Genomic DNA, 8183 nt, shown 5'->3' with positions numbered 1-8183 from the left:
AATGAGGGGGAGTGTGGAGTGGGGACCCAAAGCCCATCTGTAGGCAACCACACATCTCCTTACAGAAGGGTCGTGGCGAGTAGATGAGCCAGTCAGGGTGCAGTATGGCAATGATGAAACACACAACTTTCCTCTAGTTCCTAAATGATTCCTCCTCCCCACTATCATGATCCCAATTCTACCTTACAAATCAGTCTAGACCAGAGGATGTACACTGGTACATGTAGGCACTAGAAACACAGGGAATCCAGGACAGATGAACCCTTCAGGACCAGTGCTGAGAGTGGCATACTGGAAGGGTGGGGGTAAGGTGGGGTAGAAAGGGGGAACCGATTACAATGATATACATATAACTCTTTCCCTGGGGGATGGACAACAGGAAAGTGCGTGAAGGGACATGTTGGACAGTGTAAGACATGGCAAAATAACTATAATTTATAAATTATCAAGGGTTCATGAGGGAGGGGGTCAGGGAGGGAGGGGAAAATGAGGAGCTGATATCAAGAGCTCAAGTAGAAAGCAAATGTTTTGAGGCTGATGAGGGCAACAGTTGTACAAATGTGCTTGACACAATGGATGTATGTATGGATTGTGATAAGAGCTGTATGAGCCCCCAATAAAATGATAAAAAAAAACGTTAAACATTTTTTTTGGGGGGATTAATTTCTGCCCTACTCTTTATAATTTTTCTTCTAGTGTTTGAGGGTTTGTTTTAGTGCTCTTTCTATAATTGCTGTAGTTGATGTCTTAGGGTATTCATTTTAATTCTTTCTGCCTTTTTGATGTGTGTAGTTATTGTTATAAAGTGCCGTCTGAGTACTGCTTTTGCCATGACCCAGAGATTTTGGTATCCTGTATTTTTTTTTCAAGGAACAGCGGCACAAGCCTTTATTATACAAAACATGAACATGACAGGGTGGTCATTGAGCTGACCCCCAACATCCAAAGGTGGCATTACAGTCACTTCTACACATGCCTCTGGTGCCAAGGAAAAGGCACTGGGGTTCAAGTCCCCATGGGGGACATTATGTTGGCACAGGGGACAGTAGGGACAAAAGTGCTTAAGGTGCTAGTTTTTTTTTTTTAGATAACAAGTACTCCACGAGTGGCTCCACTTGGCCTAAAGGAGAGCAGTGTCACACTGGCCAAAGTGAATTACCCCCACGTCCCACCTCTCAAAGCTTGCTGCCCTCAAAGTGACCCCCAGTGGTAGGGCTGCGAGGGTGTATCCTCCACCCCTTCAATTCCATCTACTGCTCATCTACTTCCCTTCACAGGCATGCCATCAGCGATATCCTGTATTTTTGTTCACATTTGTTTCAAGGAATTATATTATCATTATCATTTTTAGCAAACAACCTAATCTTTTATTTGCTCAAGACCCGCTGTTGCCAGCACTGAGGCGCCATACTTCTCAAACGGATGTAGGGAGGAGGGGCAAATCACTCTGCCTACCAGGCTCAGCCTGTCCCCATCCTGATTACAGCAAAGAGTTAGGAAGGGATACATTTGGGCCATTGGGTATCTCCCAAGTGTCCAGATGGGCACGCTTATTACAATAAGTATTCTCACTGTTGTTGAAGAGGAAACTGAAGCACGCTAACCCCACCAGACCTTTATGAGCTGGTTCAAAGGTCAAACTACTTCCTTCTCCTCCTCACTACCCTGCAGGATGCGTAGCAGCAGCCTTTGGATGTAGGAAGGTCTTAGGAGCCCACCTGGTGGCCTGTGTTGGGTGAGGCCAGCCAGGGTCAAGGAATGGGGGTAAGGGGAGCAGGAGGAGGGTTGTGGTTGGAAGAGCAGCTGCTGGGTGGTGGTGGGGAGGGTTCAACACTGAATATAGAACCCCAGCTGGGCTTCTATAATGATATCAGTGGGGTCTTAGCCCTCTGAGGTTCAGACAGTGAAACTGAGGCAGAGACTTTGATCTTGAAGCAGAGAGGCTTCCACCAGCTCTTTTATGTCCAGTCATGTTCCACACAAAAATGCCTTGGTCTGGAGAGAATCACTCTTAGATGGAGACAAAGAAAAAGAGGGAGCAAGGCTTGTTCTTAGGCCCCCAAAGCAGATGAATAACCTGACCACAGAGACTGCGTCTACTGACAAATCCTACCCTTGCTCACATGCCTGAGAAAGGCTCATGTTTAGCACCTGCCCTCTTACCCCTGCCTAGAGGGAGCTCAGAGGATAGAGCAGGGAAGAAGGCAGCTAAGGGGGACAGGGAGATCTGGAAATAGGGTCCAAGGGGACATTTGATGGTTTTGTTTTTCCCACTCATTGGGTACCCAGGCCCAGGGAGGGACCCTTAGCTTCCATGCAGTATGTCTATGAAGAGGACGCTGTCCTGATCCTGATGCTGGTTGTCCAGCTCACCCAGTCATTCTTGGTTGGCATTGTTAATCAGCACCAGAATTCCTAAGTGTACACTGTTTCTTTGGATTGAACAACTCTGGCTGCTCCATTAGCACGCTGTTCTTGATCCAGACCAGGAGGTTTCAGATGCCCCAGGGCTCCTCTTGCTCAGGCAAGGTGACCTGCTGCTTCTTTACACCATTGAACAGGCGCTTCACACCATCACCGAACTCCACCTCCACTGACAAAGGTGCTGCCATCTTGGGAAACCCAAGCTTTCGGGAAGTAACCCTAACTTTCAACACATCGCCCTACTTCCTGGAATATTTTAAAATTGTTTTTAATTTCTTCAGTTACTCAGTGGCTTTTATATAAAGTGTTCACTTTCCATGCACTTGATTTTATGGGGTGGCGGTGGAGTCGGGTTGCTTATTATATGGTGGGTTTTTAATTTTATGGCATTGTGATCTGAAAAACTGGTTTGTTGTATCAATTTTTTGAAGTTATTGATGTTTGTTTTAAGGCCTAAAATATCATCTACTTATGACCACTAGAAATGCGTTTTGTTGGGTGAAGTGTTCTGTATAGGTCTAAAAAGGCCAAAATATAAGTTGATGAATTATGCTGTCTAGTTGTTCTGTATCTGACACTTTTGTTTCTGTCCATAAGGTTTTCAGTGGCTAATTCCTCAGCAGTGGACAGTTTATTCCTTCTCCATAGTCTGTTCTTAGTCTGGAAGTTCTCTTGAAAACTTCACTTTTGGTGACTCTGCTGGTGACATAGCTTCCAGCATGGCAGCAACACTAAAGCTACCACAAAAATGACAGACAAGTGGTAGCTTGTGTGTCACTTCACAGGCATATGAAAGTTGGACATTTAATAAGGGAGACAGAAGAATCGATGCATTTGAATTATGATTGCTGGAGAAGAATATCGAAAGGACCATGGACTGCCAACAGAATAAATAAATCTGTCTTGGGAGAAGTACAGGCAGAATGCTTCTTAGAGGCAAGGTTGGAGACACTTCATCTCACATACTTTGGACATGTGATCAGGAGAGGCCAGTTCTTGGAGAAGGACATGCTTGGTGAAGTAGAGTCACAGTGAAAATGTGGAAGAAATTTAAGATGCATCAACACAGTGGCTGTATCAATGGACTCAAACATAAGAACAATTGTGAGGATGGTATAGGACTGGGCAGTGTTTCATTTGGTTGTACATAGGGTCCCTATGAGTTGGAACTGACTTGAGGGCACCTAACAACAGTTCTGTATTTTTATTGATTTTCTTTCTAGTTGATTGATCTTTTCTTGAAAGTAGTGTGTTAAAATCTCTAATATTATCATATTATAGTCTACTTGCCTCTTAGTTTCTGTTAAGAATTTGATTAATGTTTGTTAAAGGTCTTCATTTGGTTCATATATATTAATTATGGTTATGTTTACTTGTTCAGTTAAAGCTTCAATGATTATATAGTTATCTTCTTTGTCTCTCATTATGTTTTTTACTTTGATGTCTATTTTTTCAGAGATTAATATTTCTACTACTGCTTTCTTTTGACTGTCATTTGCTTGATATATTTTCCCCCATCCTTTAATCTTTCGTCTGTGCTTGTCTTTGTATCTAAGGTGCGATTCCTGTATGCAACATATTAAAGGTTCACTTTTCTTACCCATTCTGTTAGTAGTTGTCTCTTAACTGGTGAATTCAGCCCATTTACATTCAATGTTGTTCTTCTTTTTAAAAAAATCATACAGCTTTTATCACAATCCATCCATCCATCCATCAATTGTTTCAAGCATAATTTTACATTTGTTGTCATCATCATTTTCAAAACATTTTCTTTCTACTTGAGCCCTTGGTATCGGGTCCTCATTTTTGTCCCTCCCTCCCCCACCTTCTCTGCCTCATGGACCCATGATAATTTATAAATCATTATTATATTTTCATGCCTTACACTGATCTATCTCGCCCTTCACCCATTTTTCTGTTGTCTGTTCCCCTGGGATGGGGTTATATGTAGATCATTGTGATTGTTTCCCCTTTTCGCCACTCACCTTCCCCTTCCCCTCCTGATATCGCTTTCATGATTGGTCCAGAGCGGTTTATCTGTGCTGGATTCGCTGTGTTTCCAGCGCTTATCTATTTATACCAGTGCACATGCTCTGGTCTTACCAGATTTGTAAGGTAGAATTGGGGTCATGATAGTGGGTGGGAGGAAGCATTAAAGAACTAGAGGAAAGCTGTAACTTTCAAAGACTGCACCCTGACTGGCTTGTCTCTTCCTAGTGACCCTTCTGTAAGGGGATGTCCAATTATCTACAATGGGCTTTGGGTCTCCACTCTGCATTCCCCCTCATTCACAGTGATCTTATTTTTTGTTCTGGGTCCTTGAAGCCTGATACCTGATCCCATCGACACCGACACCTCATGATCACATGGGCTGGTATGCTTCTTCTATGTGGACTTTGTTGCTTCCCAGCTAGATGGCCGCTTGTTTATCTTCAAGCCTCTAAGGCCCTAGACACTATATTTTTTGATAGCCGGGAACGATCATCTTCCCTCACCACAATTACTTATGCACCCACTTTGCCTTCAGCGATTGTGCTGGGAAGGTGAGCGTCACCGAATGCCAGGTTATTAGAACAGTGTTCTTGTGTTGAGGGAGTTCTTGAGTAGAGGCCCAATGTTGTGTATAGATACATTTACATATGTACATGCCTGTATTTAGATGTCTATAAATGCCCTTTGCCTCCTAGTTATGTCCTCTATCTCCTTTTACTTTTCTCTTGTCCCACTATCATGTTTGACCTTTATTTGTATTTCAGTAATTCCTCTCAATTACATTGCCCTTGATCAAGCCCTACCAGGCATCCTATGCCCTCTTTGCCATCAATTTTAGATCACTTGTTTTTCCCTTGCCCCTCGGTTTGTTAATATTCACTTCCTTTCCCCTGCTACCCCTCTCCCTTGTCCCCCTGGAAATGTCGATTCTATTATTTTCTCCTCCAGATTGTTTATCACACCTATCTTATCTAGATAGACATGCACAGACAACACAAAGCACAAAAACAACACAGAGCAAAACAAAACAACAAGAGAAAACTCCCAAACAACAACAACCAAAAAACCCCAATGACAAAAAAGAAAAAATCCTATAAATGGTTCCAGTTTTGTTTTGTTTTTTTGACCCTTAGGAGTGTTTTCCAGTCTAGTCTGATGGGGTGCTATGCCCTGGCCCCAACGTCTATTTTTGGTATTCCCTGGGGACTTCATTGCTTTGTTCCCCTTTCTTCTCTGTTGAATGCCCTTAGCATTTCACCCTGGCGTGGAGCTGTCAGATCCGGCATAATTCCCACACTGTGCCTCCAGTGTTGTTCCTTAAAGCACTATGGGTCAGTGAGGGATGTCCTGTCTTGTGGTGCGGTCAGCCCTTTGGTTCCCTCTGTGCATTGGCTGCTCTGAGCAGGAATATCATCCTGAAGGTTTGGTGGGCCATGATGTGTTCCACTCTCCTTCCTTCCCCCTTGGTTTGCTCCTGTGTGCTCTGACAAGGTGTCTCTCTCTCCCTGAGCTGTAGCTCCAGTGTTGTCCTCCAAAGTGAATTATACTTGGAGGAGGCGGGGTGTGTCCACAAAGTTGGGATTGGAGCTGGCCCCGCAGACCTCTCTATTGGTTCCCTGCTTCGTGCTGGTATGTTGCATTCACGTTTTGGCGCACTGAGTTGAAGTCTGGTTCCTCTCTCCCTCTCCTGTGGAGATATAAACACCTTCCCCTTGGGTGAGTTAGTGCCCTGGTCTCCCACTTCTCATGCCACCCCCCCCTACTTTTTAGTTGGCTGCCACATATGTATCCCTGGATTGGGTCTGGCCGCTGCCATACTACCTGGACCTCACCCCAGGAACGTATGTATACAGTAGCTTTTCCCCAACTCCCTTTTTGCATTTTTAAGCTTACCTTAGTGCACTCATGTTGTACTTGCCCTTTTGTGCTTGGCTTACTTCACTTATCATAATTATCTCCAGTTCTCCCCGTGCTGTGATGTGCTTCATGTGTTCATTACTGCATTGTAGGAATGTGTAGTACTCCATTGTTTGTATGAACCACAGTTTTTAATCCATTCATCCATTGATGGAAATTTAGGTTATTTCAAACTCCTTGCAATTGTGAACTGTGCTGTGATGAACATTGGAGCACAGATGTCTGTCCATGGCTTGCTTTTTTGCCTCTTCTGGGTATATGACCAGTAGGGGGATTGCTGGGTTATATTGATCTCCATTTGTTTCACATATCGCCAAATCAATTTCCATAATGTCTGTACATACATACAGGTCCATCAGCAGTGGAGGAGAGTTCGTATCTCACCACAGCCCCTCCAACACTTGTTACTCTCTGAGTTTTTTAATTGGGCTATCTTTGAGGGTGTTAGATGGTGTCTTATAGTTGTTTTCATTTGCATTTCTCTTATGACTATTGATTGGGAACATTTTCTCATGTTTATTGGCCATTCGGATTTCTGCCCCTGTGAAACTTCTGTTCAGGTCCGTTGCCCACCTCCTCAGTGGGCAATTAGTTTTCTGTTCTTTTTGGAAGCTAGAAGAGTACTGATTTGTCATCGCCAAAGATATTTTCCCAGTCCATGGTCTTTCTTATTACTCTTTTGGTGAATTATTTCTATGTACATAGGTGTTTTATCTTTAGTATATCCCACTTATGAATTTGTGCCTCATCTGTATTTGTGTCCAATGGCCTATGTATTCCTTGCTCCAATGTTCTCAGGTATTTCCCAGTTCCCACATTGACAGCCCTAATAGCTTGGGGTTTTACCTTAAAGTCTGTGACTACCTTGAGTTTATTCTTGTGCCTGGAATGAGGTAAGGGTCTTACTTCATTTTTCTGGAGGTAGATGTCCATTTTTTCCAGCACCATTTGTTGAAGAGGGCATCCACTTCCTATTTGATATTTTTTGGCCCCTTATCACAGAGCAGTTGTCTGTATGCAGATTATTTTATTTCTGAGTTTTCGGTTCTTTTCCATTGGTTTGAGTATCTGTCATTTTGCCAATACCGTGTGGTTTTGACCATTGTGGCTGTATCATAGGTGTTAACGTCAGGTAAAGCAAGCTCTCCCACTCTGTCCTTCTTCTTGAGGAGTTCTGCTAATCCTAGGTGTATACCCTCCATATGAAGTTTGTAATCAGTTTTTCCATTTCTTTGAAGAAAGATGATGGTATTTGTGTTGGGATAGCATTAAACTTATATAGTGCCATGGACAGAACTGACATCTTTACTATGTTGAGTCTTCTGATCCACGAGCATGGTATATACTTCCATTTGTTGAGGTCACTCTTGGTTTCTTGTATTGGTGTTCTATAGTTTTTCTTGTACAAGTCTTTTGTTTTTTTGTCAGGTATAATCCAAGATACTTCAATTTGTGCTTGGCTATTTTGAAGGGTACTAACTTAAAAAAATCATTTTATTGGGGGTTCATAAAACTCTTATCACAATCCATACATACATCCATTTTGTAAAGCATATTTGCACATTCGTTACCCTCATCATTCTCAAAACATTTGCTTTCCACGTAAGCCCCTGGCACCAACTACTCATTCCCCCCCCAACCTCCCCACTCCCCCCACCCTCATGAACCCTTGATAATTTATAAATTATTATTTTGTCATATCTTACACTGTCCGACATCTCCCTTCACCCACTTTTCTGTTGTCCACCCTCCAGGGAGGAGATTATATGTAGTTCCTTGTAATAGGTTCCCCCTTTCTACCCCACCCTCCCGGTATCACTACTCTCACCACTGGTCCTGAAGGGATCATC

At 43.1% G+C, this 8183-nt stretch overlaps 1 protein-coding gene and 1 pseudogene across 1 annotated transcript in view; one reads left to right on the top strand and one right to left on the bottom strand.

The window, feature by feature from the left end:
- The window catches only part of OPHN1 (oligophrenin 1), a 435527-nt gene that overhangs the window by 42044 nt on the left and 385300 nt on the right, over positions 1–8183 (top strand). The window lies entirely within an intron of this gene.
- LOC105979762 lies at positions 2306–2612 on the bottom strand (annotated as a pseudogene).

The sequence above is a fragment of the Echinops telfairi genome, unplaced genomic scaffold (genome assembly GCF_000313985.2).
Source record: "Echinops telfairi isolate 266 unplaced genomic scaffold, ASM31398v2 ScPeMD7_7423;HRSCAF=8461, whole genome shotgun sequence".
In the NCBI taxonomy this organism is placed as follows: domain Eukaryota; kingdom Metazoa; phylum Chordata; class Mammalia; order Afrosoricida; family Tenrecidae; genus Echinops; species Echinops telfairi.
This window is presented reverse-complemented; position numbering and strand designations above follow the sequence as displayed.